Here is a 16,227-nt window from a genome sequence, read left to right as displayed (position 1 = left end):
ATTGAGTGCATCAATTGCTAGTGTATTTTTTCATTAAAATTTAACAACAGGTTGAACAATACAAGTATCACTATAGCACTGAAGTCACCGTGTTAGAATCTTTGCTGACAACTTTGTTTTTTGTCTTTCTTTATCACCATGCCCACTGAACTTTTTTTCTGTGTAATTTGGAGTGGTCTCCCAACATTTACAGCCAAGCGCTCCCTGTATTGAATTTTAAGCTCATCTTCTGTATGCATACTTCCAGGTTTTCTCAATGCTGCTTTGAGAGTACCAGAATTATGCATACAAGTGGTTTTGAACGCACTTGTTTCCCAGTAAGTAAACGGTGGTGTTGTGCATTAAATTTCAGGTTAATATGGCACACATGTGGAAGATAAAGGTCTTATTCAAATTGGAACTAAAATATATCTTGAGGAAGTATGAAGTCCATATTACACATTACACCTAAGTCATACATCTGTGCAGCAGTGCCCCAAGCATACAGGTTCTGAATTACAGACTGGTTTATGTCATCCAGTTGGATAGTACACCTATGCTATTCAGCAGGGATATTACAGGTGTGAATCCATCCATCTGCTCTAGATGTAGACACCGGTAATGGAAAAAACTCAAATGAGTATGTCTTATTTCTTGACGAGTCATTCATTAAAATTAAACATTTCTGAAAAACTGAGTGTGCGTATTTTTTAAGTAACCGTTCCCTTATTTAACTACTGTGGAACTACGTTGTTGTTATGAATTATGGGCTCAACTGAATTGTTCATTTTATGTTCTGACACATGATTGCACAATAACATGTTCATCTAAAAGTACATTTATACAGCATTTTGTAGTTTAAGGACACAGTTGTTTTCTGAGCTGTTGCTCTGTCAGTGTTCATAACTCTAGGGATCGCGGCAGAATGGATGACGAAGAAAAGCCAAACGTGGTTGGCTTCGACCATGGCTGGGAAGAAGGGACGACGGGAGGGACATAAGCAGTGTTAATAATTGAACTGAGATTAGCAGGAATTTTCATGACACTGAATGTGTGTTTTTGTGACAAGCTACTGTCGATGATAAAGAAAGGCAGTCTCTCAGGTGACACAAGCAGCGTAGGCGGCAACATCACGTGGTTGGAAGTAAGAATCGAACTATTTATTTATTCAGTTTTTGATTGGACTCTCTTAACAGTTGTTTCAAGCTTCTCTTTCCAAGCATGCTGAAATAGAGCAAAAGGTCCAATCAAATCAAACGTGAACTTCAGTCAGTGAATGTGCTAAGTATACAAATCAGAAGTCACATGTACAGGGTGGCGCAGATGGATCGGGTGGTTTTAAAATACTTGTCAAACTGTCAATTGTAAAGGTATTGGATTGAAATAAAGTGCAAAACGTGTAGTTACAATGGAAGTTTATTAACAAAAAAATAGTAATGTTAGTTTTTAAAAATTACATCCATCAAATGCCCTCCTTCTCGAGCGACGCATTCTTGGAGTCGGTCCTTAACGTTCCGCAATGCCCGCTCAAGCACATCACCAGGAATTGATGTGATTTCGGTGTGAATTGCTGCCTTCAACTCCTGAATGGTCCGGGGTTTGTTCATGTAGACCCTTGCTTTTAAATAGCCCCATAAGAAAAAGTCACATACCGTGAGGTCCGGCGAGCGAGGGGGCCAATGGACATCTCCATTACGGGAAATCAAACGGCCAGGGAACAGAGCGCGTACAGCTTGCATTGATATCCTAGCGGTATGTGCAGTTGCCCCGTCTTGTTGGAACCACATATTGCCCATGTCGTAATTGTTCTCTTCAAGTTGTGGGAGAAGAAAATCTTCAATCATGTTCACATAACGCTGCGAATTAACAGTAACCGCCTGCTCCCTTTCATTTTCAAAAAAGTAAGGACCAATTATCCCTACCTTAGAAACCCCACACCAAACCGTCACTTTGTCACTATGGAGAGGCCGTTGGTGTAGATCTCTTGGGTTAGTGTCGGCCCAGTAACGGCAATTTTGCTTGTTTACGTATCCGTTAATGTGAAAGTGAGCCTCGTCAGACATCATGATAATCAGGTTTACATCTTCCAATAACTCCAACATCTGTTGGCTAAACTGAAGCCTTTGAAGATGGTCTGTTGGGATAATCTTCTGTACCAACAGGATTTTATAGGGGTGGAATTTCAGTTCTTCGTTAAGAATCCTTTGAAGGCATTCCAAGAGCTTGAGCACGACGTCTCGTTGATCGACGTGGGCTCGCAGTAACATCGCGTCTCACACGCTCCACGTTCTCAGGCGTTGTTATTGTTGGCGGTCTAGGCGTCCATTTTGGAGCACATGAACCAGTAGTGCGGAAATTATGCACCCAACTCAATATCGTATCTCGCTTAGGAACACTACCGCGAGGTGGGATGTTGAAACGCCGGCGAAAGGCACGCGTCACAGCAACAATTGACTCGTTATTGCGTATGAACTCTTCCACTGCGAAAACACGATGCTCAACGGACCACGTAGCCATCGCGACTGACTGCCAGCCTGCAACTGAAACTTCCCGTCCCCCCCCACCACAGGACGAAGTCGCCGAACACCTGGCTCCCCCCCTCCAGACGTACAGTCCACTTCAAAACCACCCGATCCATCTGCGCCACCCTGTATAAAGCTATATGTAAATTTTTTCAGAAGTGCTGACCTACATTATTATGATACGAGCTGAGGATCTACAGGTACTATATCTCACCATACGCTTCGGTCAGGGTGCTTAATATTTATTGGATACATTACAGTTCTAGAATACGAAGCAATCAGTACAAAGAATGTTTTTGGAAGCATCTTGTATAAAAGGAAGTCTACTACCAAAAAAAATTTGCTTTTGTTTATTTACTGCATTTATGAAAATTTACTCACTGGAAAACACACACAAACCCTAATCCTCCTAGTTCCACCCACCATTTTACCGCCAGATGACTCTTGCGCTAGACCTGTGTCATTTATGTAGGATCATTGTGCAATATCCCCTTTAAGCAGCTGTGTTGAACACTCTAGGTAATTTTAAGAGATTTACGGTAATGAAAACCGAGAAGGAAGAAGCTATTGCAACTTCAAAATTTTGTTTATGTTGTTGCTTCGTCTTGTTACTCCATTCAGTTCATCGGTGATGTTGTGGCTTCTTTCACTTGGTGATTAGAGATATTTGTATTAGGTAGTTACTCACAGTTACTATGTAGATAGAGATCAATTTATAATACAGTCTGAATGACTTCGTAATATTATTCAAAACTTCTTCAGTGATTTTGTTAGAATACTAATCAGTTGTCATGTTTCGAGCAGTTCTGTAGGCCTCAGATTGTTAAAGTTCCTTTTTCTCCCATTTCGGTTAATATCGTGGAACAGTTTTAGTTAGGTCTTCTTGGCATTCAAAGTATTCGGGCTGTACAGAAGTTAAGTAAGTGTTTTCAGTTGTAGAGAACAATATTCTGTTCAAAAAGCTATAATGAAGAGCGTTGACCATTAGCCTAAAAGGAAAATTAAATATCTTACGTGAATGACCTACTGGAAACCCAGCTTTGTGGTGGATAAAGACAGTTGAAACATTTACAAGGAAATAGTATTGACATGGTAGTACACACAGAAGATAATTATCAGAGGAAGTAAAAAACCATTGCTTATTTTTAAATGCTGCTGAGATTTGTGTTCTCACAAGTCTATTAGTATATTTTCTGAAAAGTGGTATGCCATGAACAGTTTGTATTCATATTATTATTATTATTATTATTATTATTATTGTCATCATTATTATTATTATTTATTTCCGTTATTATTATTATTTCTTTCCGTTCTCAGACGTTATGTCTGGTTAAAAATGGAAAGTGACGCGGTCCTTGATCAAGTGTGACTTCCTTTTAACTGTAGGGTATTTGTTACATTGCTTTTAGGAACTTTCGGGTAATTGATGATGTGACTTACCAAACGAAGGCGCTGGCACGTCGATACACACACACACACACATACATACACACAAAATTCAAGCTTTCGCAACAAACTGTTGCCTCATCAAGAAAGAGGGAAGGACGAAAGGATGTGGGTTTTATGGGAGAGGGTAAGGAGTCATTCCAATCCCGGGAGCGGAAAGACTTACCTTAGGGAGAAAAAAGGACGGGTATACACTCGCGCGCACACACACACACATCCATCCACACACATACAGACACAAGCAGACATATTTCAATGTATATGTGTGGATGGATATGTGTGTGTGTGTGCGAGTGTATACCCGTCCTTTTTTCTCCCTAAGGTAAGTATTTCCGCTCCCGGGATTGGAATGACTCCTTACCCTCTCCCATAAAACCCACATCCTTTCGTCCTTCCCTCCCCTTCCCTCTTTCCTGATGAAGCAACAGTTTGTTGCGAAAGCTTGAATTTTGTGTGTATGTTTGTGTTTGTTTGTGTGTCTATCGACGTGCCAGTGCTTTCGTTTGGTAGGTCACATCATCTTTGTTTTTAGGTATATTTTTCCCATGTGGAATGTTTCCCTCTATTAATTTATATATATATATATATATCTGTGTGTGTGTGTGTGTGTGTGTGTGTGTGTGTGTGTGTGTGTGTGTGTGTAGCTGTATTGCGTTGATGTACTGGTGGATATTGTGTGGTATGACTCCTGTAGTTGATAGTATAATTGGTATAATGTCAACTTCATCCTGATGCCACATGTCCTTGACTTCCTCAGCCACTTGGATGTATTTTTCAATTTTTTTCTCCTATTTTCGTCAGTATATTTGTTGTATTGGGTATGGATATTTCGATTAGTTGTGTTAATTTCTTCTTTTTATTGGTGAGTATGATGTCAGGTTTGTGATGTGGTGGTGTTTTACCTGTTATAATGGTTCTGTTCCAGTATAATTTGTATTCATCATTCTCCAGTACATTTTGTGGTGCATACTTGTATGTGGGAATGTGTTGTTTTATTAGTTTATGTTGTATGGCAAGTTGTTGATGTTTGCTTGGTGTTTATTGTTTGATCCTGTATTGCAATCATGAATCCTTCCGTCTCACTGTATGCATTTTCTTAGCCGTGTGTTGGATGCGTCCTGCTCAATGTGTGGCTGTGTTAGATGATACGGGTGCTTGCCATGTAGTGTTTTCTTTTTCCAATTTACTTCCTTCGTATCTGTTGATGTTATGTGATCTAAAGGGTTGTAGAAGTGGTTATGAAATTGCAATGGTGTAGCCGATGTATTTATATGAGTGACTGCTTTGTGTGTTTTGCTAGTTTCTGCTTGTTCTATAAAGATTTTTCTTAAATTGTCTACCTGTCCATAATGTAGGTTTTTTTATGTCGATAAATCGCCTTCCTCCTTCCTTTCTGCTTAATGTGAATCTTTCTGTTGCTGAATGTATGTCATGTATTCTATATTTGTGGCATTGTGGTTGTGTAAGTGTATTGAGTGCTTCTAGGTCTGTGTTACTCCATTTCACTACTCCAAATGAGTAGGTGAATATTGGTATAGCATAAGTATTTATAGCTTTTGTCTTGTTTTTTGCTGTCAATTCTGTTTTCACTATATTTGTTAGTCTTTGTCTATATTCTTCTTTTCGTTGTTCTTTAATATTTGTATTATCTATTCCTATTTTCTGTCTGTATCCTAGATATTTATATGCATTTGTTTTTTTCATCGCTCCTATGCAGTCGCTGTGGTTATCCAATATGTAATCGTCTTGTTTAGTGTGTTTTCCCTTGACTATGCTATTTTTCTTACATTTATCTGTTCCAAGAGCCATATTTATATCATTGCTGAATACTTCTGTTATCTTTAGTAATTGGTTGAGTTATTGATTTGTTACTGCCAGTAGTTTTAGATCATCCATGTGTGATTTTGTGTGGGTATGTTTCAGTAATATTATTTCCATAATTTGTATTATTTAGCGTGTCGGATAGTGGGTTCAGAGCAAGGCAGAACCAGAAAGGACTTAATGAGTCTCCTTGGTATATTATTATTATTATTATTATTATTATTATTATTATTATTATTATTATTATTATGTAAGAAGGTGCTTTGCTTTCCATTCCGTGTAAATTCCAGATCTGGTTGATACATGAAATGGATATGCTTGTCATTATCATTGCAAGTTGTCATGCTTATTGCCAAATGTCGGGACCCCATAAACCAAGCGTCTGACCCAAGATGGATGAAAGAATGTAAAACTTCCAGTTCTTTCAATCGACTTGTGAATTGAACATGTCCTGCTTGATCATATATTGTGAGTTTGGGCTTTCTGAGATTGAGGTGTAATCCATACGAGAGACTGATTTTCTTTTATTCCGTTAGGGGCTCAGCAAGTTCATCTTAGCTGCTGGCTAAAAGCACGGTGTCATCAGCAACTCGGAGATTGTTGATAGTTCTACCACCAGTTGAGATGGCTTCAGTCCAGCCATTGAGAATATTCCTAATGACATGACATGATATGCATAAATGTTGTACAGTCAGAGATTAAACACAACCCTTTCTTGTCTAATACACTGAAGATACCAAATGTACCAGGACTTGTCTTCATAGCTGCAAGGTGATCATTGTATAGACTTCAAATTGATGCTGTCAAGTGCAGTGGGACACCAAACACCGCAAGCACCTGTCACAACTTTCCCTAGGCAGCACAATCAAAGGGTTCCCTATAGTGAAGGAAGCAGATGAAAATGGGAACACGGAACTCTTTTGATTTCTTGATTATTTGCCATATGTTGAGAATCTGTTTACAAGTTCGTTTTCCTTCAACAAAACATGCTTGTTGTGTGGATATATGAGGCTGAACACACAGCTTCAGGTGCCAGTTAAAGATGTGGGGCAAAAGTTCGCATGTGTCGGATATGAGAGAAACAGTGTTGGGGTTGGAGCAGTTAGGCATTGACCCATGCTTGTGTGTGGGGAAGAAGAGAGATTTTGACCAGTCTCCTGACCAAACTGTTTCCAATGTTTTTGTATACGATTTTTCACTAAGTTTGTACCGAATTGTACAGGAAACATCATCTGTTTAAAATATTTTACTTGTTCATTCATACAAAGATTTTAACAGCAAGTGTTTTCCTGAGAGTTCATTGTTATTGATTATGGTAATGAAGTTAACTGTGCATAAAATACAGTGAATTTAGATAAATCTCTGAAATGAAATGTACTGTTGCAGAAGCAACAGGTGTTACAGAAACAAAAGATTTTTGTTTGCTTGCCTCATAGGTAGCATTGAGTGTCGATATTTGTCTTTACTGCTTAGATCCTAGTGCTAGATTTAAAAACTGCAGCTGTGTGAATCATGAGAAAATAGAAAGTGTCACACATTCAAAATGAAGTCTCTGTAGTTAAATGATTACACCAATGTTCCGCAATGTCATACACATGCTAATATGAGAGCTCTGAAGTTCACAGAAACAGGACAGATATGAGGGCACAAAACACTCCAACCATAATAGTGTGTTTCCTAAGTATTGCTAGTGGAAAAGGTGCACAGTATGGTGGTAATACTGCACAGCTCTTTCTAGCAGAGTATTTAATGGCTTGACACTGTGGGTATTATAGCGTGAAATGTCATCCCTCAGCTTGCAGGGATCGGTATTTGTGTTACTATAGAAATTTCAATTGGAGTCAAAACAAATGTCAACAAAAGCCTATGGAACTAGGACAGTGAAACAGTGACGTGCTAGTTGTTTGCATGTTAGAACAATTAGAATTTTTAAATAATTCTTGGGAAAATTTCGGCACCATGAAAAATTATATATATTGAGATTCCATATAGGTTACGTTGTTTTAAGTTCTCACCTAAATCTGGCTGCTGAATAAATTTGTGTCTGTAAAATGGTTGCAATAAGACCGTATGATGAATTTACATACAGGACAGTGGCAGTGTATCTTAGGACATTGCTGACCAGAAGAAACTATGGAATTCTGAAGTTAAAAGGAATAAAATAGGCAGGGCAAAATATCATATATTATTTTTATAGAAACCGGACAGCAGTTCAATTTGTTGAGACATGGTGGAGAAAGAAATGAGATTGGGCTGCAGCTTGTTCGCGATGTTATTCAAGTTTGTAAGATAAAAATCACTAAAAGGAAAATGAAGGTAATGGAGTCAGGTTAGTCAGATTATGCTGAGTGTGTTAAATTAACAAATAAGACACTGAAAATGATGTAAGAGTTCTGCCATTTGGATAGCAATGTAACTGATGAACAAAGTAGGGAGGATGTGCAATAGCAAGATCAGTGTTTACAAGAAAGAGAAATCTGTTAACATTGAATTTGTTTATAAGTTTTGGGAAGTCTTTTCTGAAGGTGTTTGTCTGGTGTGTAAGCTTGAACTGAAGTGAAATGTGAATGACGAATAGTTGAGAACAGAAATGAAATTTGGTGCTTCCAAGGAATGCTAAAAGTCAGTTGCATATATGAAACTAGTGTGTGTGTGTGTGTGTGTGTGTGTGTGTGTGTGTGTGTGTGTGTGAGAGAGAGAGAGAGAGAGAGAGAGAGAGAGAGAGAGAGAGAGAGAGAGCTGTAGAGCAAATTAGCTTGAGCGCAGTAAGAAAGTTCCAAATGGATCTGGGTTGCAGCAGTTATGAAGAGAGAAAGATATTTGCACAGGATTGCCTGGCATAGGGAGGTGCATCTGACTCTTTGAATTGAAGAAGACTACAACAAAAGTAACAGATACATCAGCAGTGATATCATGAAGGGAGGATACTGACTCTATTTCTGCAAGCCGCTGTTGTTCACAGCTGTTTCTCTCTGTCAGCAAAATGTTTCAGACTTATTTTTATGCTGCACACAGTGATTTGAAATTATTCCCAAGGGATGGTCGGCATTTATGGAGTTCACAACATTCATAACGGCATCGCGATTAAAACTCTGACTAGGTAAGGCCTAGTTCCTTTCATGTGTAATCAGACCAGTCTCTATGCTTCCTTTAGTGGTGGTTCCCAGGGCTCCTCGTATTTTTTCTTTTTTCTGTGAGTGTTTTACAGCCACTGACCTCGGGGACGAGTGGCTGCCAGGTAAAAAGTGTCCTCTGCTATCTCATTTCCCATGAAACAACGTATATCAGACCATTGTCATTTTGTGTGTGTAATTAAATTACTATAACAAAATCTTTTTTGTAACTGACAAACAAATTTTAACTGTCCGTGATAAAGGAAGCTGTAAAAACATAGCTTTCCAGGCACTTTAATAGGTGGTTATCACTGAAACAACAGGTTTTGGGTTATACTTATTCTTCCCGTCTTCTGAAGTAATGTTGTTTTCAATCACTTACTGCTGTTCTTTCCAGCAATAAATGTAGATTTCAAGCAAAGATTGAAGTAGTATAATGAAAGTGAAGGAGCAGTAGATATCGTTAGATATGAGGCCGAGACTGTGGCAGAAATTGATCTGTATTTCTAGAAAAGGTGTCAAAGGAGAAAGAGATGGGTGCGATGATGGTGAGAGCAAAAGGTGACAAGTTGATGACTTTCCTGCATTGTCACTTTCGGATGGTTTAAATTTTTCACCCTGAAGCAACCATAATATTAAGAGTTTGGTTGTTATCCCCAGTTTATAGCACATGAGTAAAATTATAGGTACATCACTCAAATAGACCACCTCTTAAAAAAACATTGTGTAAGTTTCCTCCTTACATGATATCACAAGTTTGTTGTGCCTCTCCTCGTTTTAATCTCTTAAAGCAAGCAGGGTATTCTACTAAATTGGTACCACATTCCATAAAATACTTCTGGACTGTGGGTGATTCCGTTCTACAACACGACTGACGTCAGGGGAAGAGTGTGAGAAATACCTCATAGATCAGGTGCGGGTGGACAAAGCATGTACATGTGTACCATCAAATAGGCCATGACACACAGCAATGGGTGCATTACTGTCTGAGCAGTGCTATAGAGATTTGTATGTCATGGGTTTGTCATTCATGTCAAACTAGGGTGTTACTGTTTAAATAGCACTGATTTCTTTTACCATTTTATATAACAAACTAATGTTTCAAATCAATGGAAATGTTATAAATCACACATTTTTAAAATCAGTTTTGTTTAGAAACCAAAATGGTCCTACGGCAAATAGATTTGTTGATTCGTAACTGCTTCGTAGTAAAAATGTATGAAGCCAAGAGCAAACACATACTGGAAAAATATAAGTTATTCAGAATTTAAATACTGGTATAGTTTTAACTGTCAGTTTTTCTCATCCCTGCTCTGCAAATCTATTTGTCCGGAAGCTACAAAATAGAGTTGCGATTCAAAGTTGTTGCTATATATGCATTTAAGCTTGAGTTCTGTTAATTATATTCAATTTATACTAGCAACTGCTGGATTAGTTACAAAATTTAATGCCCTTTACTTTCACTCTCCTACTTAATTTGTGCAGTTTTTTATCACTTGTGGGTGTTCTTTCACACCATTGTGAAAGTAGTTTTTGTAGATGTTACATTTGTAACGTGCCAAATGGTGTCGTAGGTCTTCCTGCACTTCCCCGTGGAAAGACATGAAACATTGTTGCTTTACAATTGCTTTTGTTTTGGCTATTGTAGTAACATATTCTTCATCTTTACTTTTCAAACTGTAGAAATACTTTGGCTAGTTTGTCAATTTGTTAATTTTTTGTTTCAAGCTGTTTAAACTTCCAAAGGAAGATAAAATGGGGTGGGTGTGGTTGGTACAGGGTGTGGGAATTTGTGTCGTCATGTATTTGAGAGTAGTTGTCTTAATGTTCCAGCATTGGCTAACCAGCATAACCAGAATCAGTGTAGATTTGGTAGAGAGTTGAATAAAATACTGAGAATGTTTCAGAAAATTCTTGTCTGTACTGGGAAAAATCTTTCTAATTCACTGTTGTAATGATTCATTGTAAATCAGTTAAAATGTAATGCATTCTTGGGAGATTGACCACATGACTAATTATATGGTAGAAAAAAAAGCATAAGTGTCAACTGTGTCTCCAGTGACCATAAATTATAAATAAATTTTATTTTCATTATGTGGATAATTACTGCCACCAATGTAAGTTGTCATTCCAATATATTTAGATTTAGAATGGTTTTTTGCTCCATATTCAAAGTGACTCTTGGAAAACCTATCGAACTACCAGGATTGTAACCTATATCCCCTGTTGTTTGATTGCAGTCTTCTTTTCATTGGACTGTCGAAGCACACCACTTGGCCCAACTCAAACGTCAGTCTGTTTCCACGTTCACGCAAAACCTTTACAATCGTCAGTGACATAAAAAGGGGTACTGCAAGGGAATGCAAGTGGAAAAACACTAGCTGAATTCAACCCAATGGATGGATGTTAATACTTCTACATAATAAGCATGTCAGCTGGCATAAAATCAGACAGCATTTAAAAGAAAAGGAATTTAACTTCCATGTGTGAATTCGTAATAGGACATCTACAGTAAAGATGGATATCAAATGGGATAATGGCACATTGTAAAACTCACATTTTAAATAGCTGTAGGAGTGGACTAAAGTTCACTACGTTTCTTGCAGTCTTGGAAAAGATTTTTAACTGAATTTATAAAAGGTAGAAACTGATCATTCATCTTAATTACCATCTTTAGTTGACAGATTTTGGCTACTACAAAATAAGTTTCACAATCAATGGGACAGATCTCTATAGAGAGACAGAAAATGGTGTAGAAAATTACAAACCTGCGTAGAAAATTACAAACCTGTGGCCTAATCCTAGTTAATCAGTATGCTTGAAGTAACTCTGTGTATTGGCAGTAATATTATTGAACAAGTTCAAAATTTTGTGTAAGTGGGCAAATCGAAGAAAACGATAAAAAAATTGAAACAAACTGGAGAGTAAAAATGGCTTGATTCCAGATGGTAAATGTAAAAAAGAATTAAGAAATGCTTAGTCACATTTGGCACAAGTCCCACACATTTCAGCAATAGTATAAGGTGATATGCACAAGCATTTCATAAGCAGTCTTGTCTGTAGAGCCGACTGCATTTTCCTAGTATGCTACCAATGCCACTCCGCCACGTGTCTTACATATGAAGGAAAGAAAGTTTATACTAGTGAGTAGAATGAAATTGTTACATTATTGCACTGCATTCAAACAACTTTTCTGTCAGTTTAGCCATCTTAATGGGAAATTTGTTGTCTGACAGTTAAAATTTAATCAGATGTCTTGATGTTTTGATAATTATTGTACTGCTACCAATTTATCCAAACATGGTTAGACATCACTTTTTGCTAAAAATTGGAAATTTTGGAAACATCAAGAGTTCTGCGAATCAAGATCATTTCTGTTGGTATAGAAGTGGGAAGGCAGGAAGAGTATTAGCTCAGACATTGCCATTATTCTAGCAAGAATGCTGACCAATTGAATCTCAACCTATGTAGGAAGCCAGATAAGACATCCACTGATAAGGAATGCAGAATGTGGTACTAGTAACAAAGACCACACTTAGTACCCAAAAAGAGTTCCAAAAGTCAAATTTCGCTACCAATACATGGGCTTACAAAAGTACACAAAGAAACTGTTTCATTAAGACCTATAGCAAGTTTCATTTGTTCAGCCACTTAAATAATCTGCCGGAACATGTACATTCTTTTTTGCAGGCTGAAGTACCTGCTTAGGGAAGTACTATCTCGTAACCAAAATTTCAAATGACGTGAGGATGTTACTGACAGAGTTGGGTTAAGATGATCAACCACTTGCTACCATGGTCAGTGGTGTGAATCTCATGGAAAAAGTTTTATCAGGCACTGACAATTACCACTAAAGAAGCAGAATAACCAGTTTGAACAATAAATGGAATATTTCATTGTTGTGCTTGTAAAAATCTAGAAATGGCTTAAAGGATTCATAGATGCTTGCAGAAGCCACAGTTTCATTGAAATTGGGAGTTGTTACTCTCAATTATGTTACTGAGCACATTTGATAGAGCTTAGAAGTACATTATCACTATCTGATAACACATTTCATAATAATGTCGAAGATATACTTCCCACACAGTAATAAACATTTTCTGTTGTTCAAATTAAACAGGAAATTGGATTTGATGTGAAATATTTTATAAAGTATTGTGGCGCACAGTGATGTGTGTTTTTCAGGAGACTACCAGTTTGTTTCCTTCCTACCTGCTTTGCTAGTAGATTGATTTAACTTTCATGAATAAGTTTTAAAAGTTCTAATTATACACTCACTACATTTTTTTCATAATGCCTTCTCAGGAGTCTGTTACTATTAGTTTTATTAGGGATAGTTTGAGCCAGTACTGTTGCTTTCTGACGAGAGCCTACACCAATTTGTTGAAAGGTGCAAAAATGACAGCTCTTCCTTTGATAAAATTTGTAGCCTCATGATGCAGAAAAAAATTAGTTTCTACCATTAGGAACATACAGAAGAAAAGCCTCTTTCAGTGCTTATTCTGTCTCCTCTTCAGTCAATAATAAGGAATGATATGATTACTCCTGTTGACCACTATTTAAATGCATTTTATAGTCTAGAATAACATCTGGGTTTGATTCTATTTAGACACCATCCTTTGTACGAACCTAAATATCATTTTCTGAACAGAAGATGGTGTAACACGTGTTGTCTTCCTATTAAAGAAACAGTAATTTCCCTTATGGACATACTCGTGTAATCTCAATTTCTTTGAGAAAAGATTTTTTATTTTGCATGGCAGCAGTGGAAGCCTTAGTGGCAGAATTGTGGCCTTGGCCTTCAGTTCAAAGGCTAGCTTCATGAAGCTGTTCTTGCAAGTTTCTCAGTCACTATGTAACTACTGCAACATACATCCATTTGAATCTGCTTACTTTATTCAAGCCCTAGTTTCTCTCTAATCTGATGCCTCTAATTGTGTCCTCTCAACCGTTCAATTTTTTTTGTTTTGTTATACCTGAAACACTTTTTTCCCAAGATGGCAATTCTTCTGAAGAACCTGGAATTCTCAGGGAATAACATTTTACCAGGAAAAATCGGGAAAATCTTAGGGAATTTCAGGAATTTCGTAGAATGTCAGGGAATTGCACATTTTTAACCTGGGACTGAAATTTAATTTTATAGAGTTTTATAAATTACACATTTTAAAATGCTTAAAATTTCAGAGTGTATGAACAATATTAATCCATGTAAATTATTGATGATAAAACTGTGGTAAAAACCACTGCTTGTGGCTGGTATATAGCTTAGCTGCACCACCACTATTAATAGCTGGCCACTCTGACCGAGCGGTTCTAGGCGTTTCAGTTCGCTGGCCAGTTTTCCACTCTTCAAGGGTCCAGACGATAAGGTCATGAGCCCAGGAGAGGTGCTGCAGGTGATGCCAAGCTGTTAGCAAAGGTACTCGCATAGGTTGTCTGTTGCCATATCTCATTAACGCCAAATTTTGCCACACTGTCTCGTATTGATTCTTGTGGTTATTTCACAATGCATCGCAAACACCGCTGCTCTCGGTCATTCAGTGAAGGCAGTCAGCCACTGCGTTGTCAGTCATGAGAAGTAATGACTGAAATTTGGTGTTCTTGACACACTCTTGATACTGTGAATCTCAGAATACTGAATTCCCTAACGATTACCGACTAACATTCCGTGTTCAAAGCCTTGTAAATTCCCATCTTCCAGCTATAATTTCGCTGGAAACTTTTTCATATGAATCACTTGAGTACAAATGACAACTCCACCAATGCACTGCTCCTTTATACCTTTTGTATGCGATACTATCATCTGGTTATGTGCATATTGCTATCCCACGACTAATGTCACCTTGATGTAATGCGCGTACACTGCATTACTCTTGTTTTACTTATATTGATCTTCATTTTATAAACTATTTTGTATATAACACCCATCCATTCTATTCAGCTGATTTTCCATATAGTTTGCCCTGTCTGCCAGAATTAAGATTTTACAGGGAAACCTGATTGTTTTTATTTTTCCCTCCAGTCAAAGAACATTAGGTATGGAGAAGTGTCCAAATAAAATTGTTGTTAGACTATGATGTGTCAAAGTTGATTTTTGTAAGACACACCTGGGCAATTCACACATACAAAGGAATAGGATTCCAAACAATTACTGCTCTTATTGCACTAGTTTCATAAATCTGTGGCCCCAGCAGGCTGTTAGAGAAAGCCCAGCGTAACTCTGCATCAACAAATTACTTTTGAGATGTTCACTGCCTCTTTGTTAGTTCCACATGATTTTGTTGAAGTAGCCATATTCAGAGTGGAGACTGTATGAACTGCTGCAGGCTTCTCATCAGATTCCTGTGTGAAAAAGATGACACACATGCAACTGAAGTGGTATAAAATTATACCAGTGACAACAGTGTCAGTAAGAGTAGTAATAGTGATGAGAAGTGGCCGTACATTGGCTTGGTAGAATGTTGATCTTCTAAATACCTGTCACACTTCGATACTTCTCACTCTGATCCACACTCGTATCATTCTTCCTGTAAACCATGCACAATACCCTTTTCGTTCAACATTTTGACATTAATAAGAACGATGACAAAAATATTGTGAAAAATAGGAAGTACATAAGTGAATCTCAAAAGTGTAATGTGGTGCAGAAGCTGCTAAGTATGCTACTCTTTCTTTCAAAGAAATTCTCGAGACTAAACAAGAAGGCAGTGTCTGGCAAGCAGCAGTCAGCCAGATGTCTATACATTGTTTTCATATGAAATCTGTCTAATTTGCTGTAGATAACTGGGTACCGACCCACAACTCTGTGGCCATAGCTACACTGCTGCCCGGTTTTTTGTAAGCAGTGCTGTAGTCCGAGCTATACTTTGATTTGGTCTTCAGCTTAACAGTGTATAGTGCAGAGTATTTTAAAAAGAATTACCCATTTTCACAAGGCTTAACATTCTGCTTGTACACTCATAGAAACTTGACACCCACTACTGACCATGTGGGTTCCCTGGTTCAATTAGCTCCTCCATTAATTGCCCCCCTTGCAAGTGTGATGAGTGAAGCTGATATTGATGCAGCAACAAAAGGCATTTTGCAGTCTGTTTCAGTTGGCACAATTCAGCTGAAACTAGACAGGATGACATTAAAGAGCAGCATTGCACCTGCTATAGCTCGGACCAGTCATCAGTAGCACCAGCAATTTAAAGGTGCTAGTTGTTTATGTAAGGGGAATTAACAGGTCACCCCCATGTTTTCATTCTGCATCAGAGAGCATATTCAGTACAATTGGATAATGAATGAATGAATGTGAAGGGCAGACTTTTACTGGCAACCACATGAACTTACAACTGGTGCAG

General features: G+C 37.8%; 1 protein-coding gene across 5 annotated transcripts in view; it reads left to right on the top strand.

Moving 5' to 3' along the window:
- The window catches only part of LOC124605404 (C-terminal-binding protein), a 191,474-nt gene that overhangs the window by 77,304 nt on the left and 97,943 nt on the right, over positions 1–16,227 (top strand). The window lies entirely within an intron of this gene.

This window comes from Schistocerca americana, chromosome 3 (assembly GCF_021461395.2).
Source record: "Schistocerca americana isolate TAMUIC-IGC-003095 chromosome 3, iqSchAmer2.1, whole genome shotgun sequence".
In the NCBI taxonomy this organism is placed as follows: Eukaryota; Metazoa; Arthropoda; class Insecta; order Orthoptera; family Acrididae; genus Schistocerca; species Schistocerca americana.
Note: the sequence above shows the minus strand (reverse complement) of the source record. Positions and strands in the feature narration are given on the sequence as shown.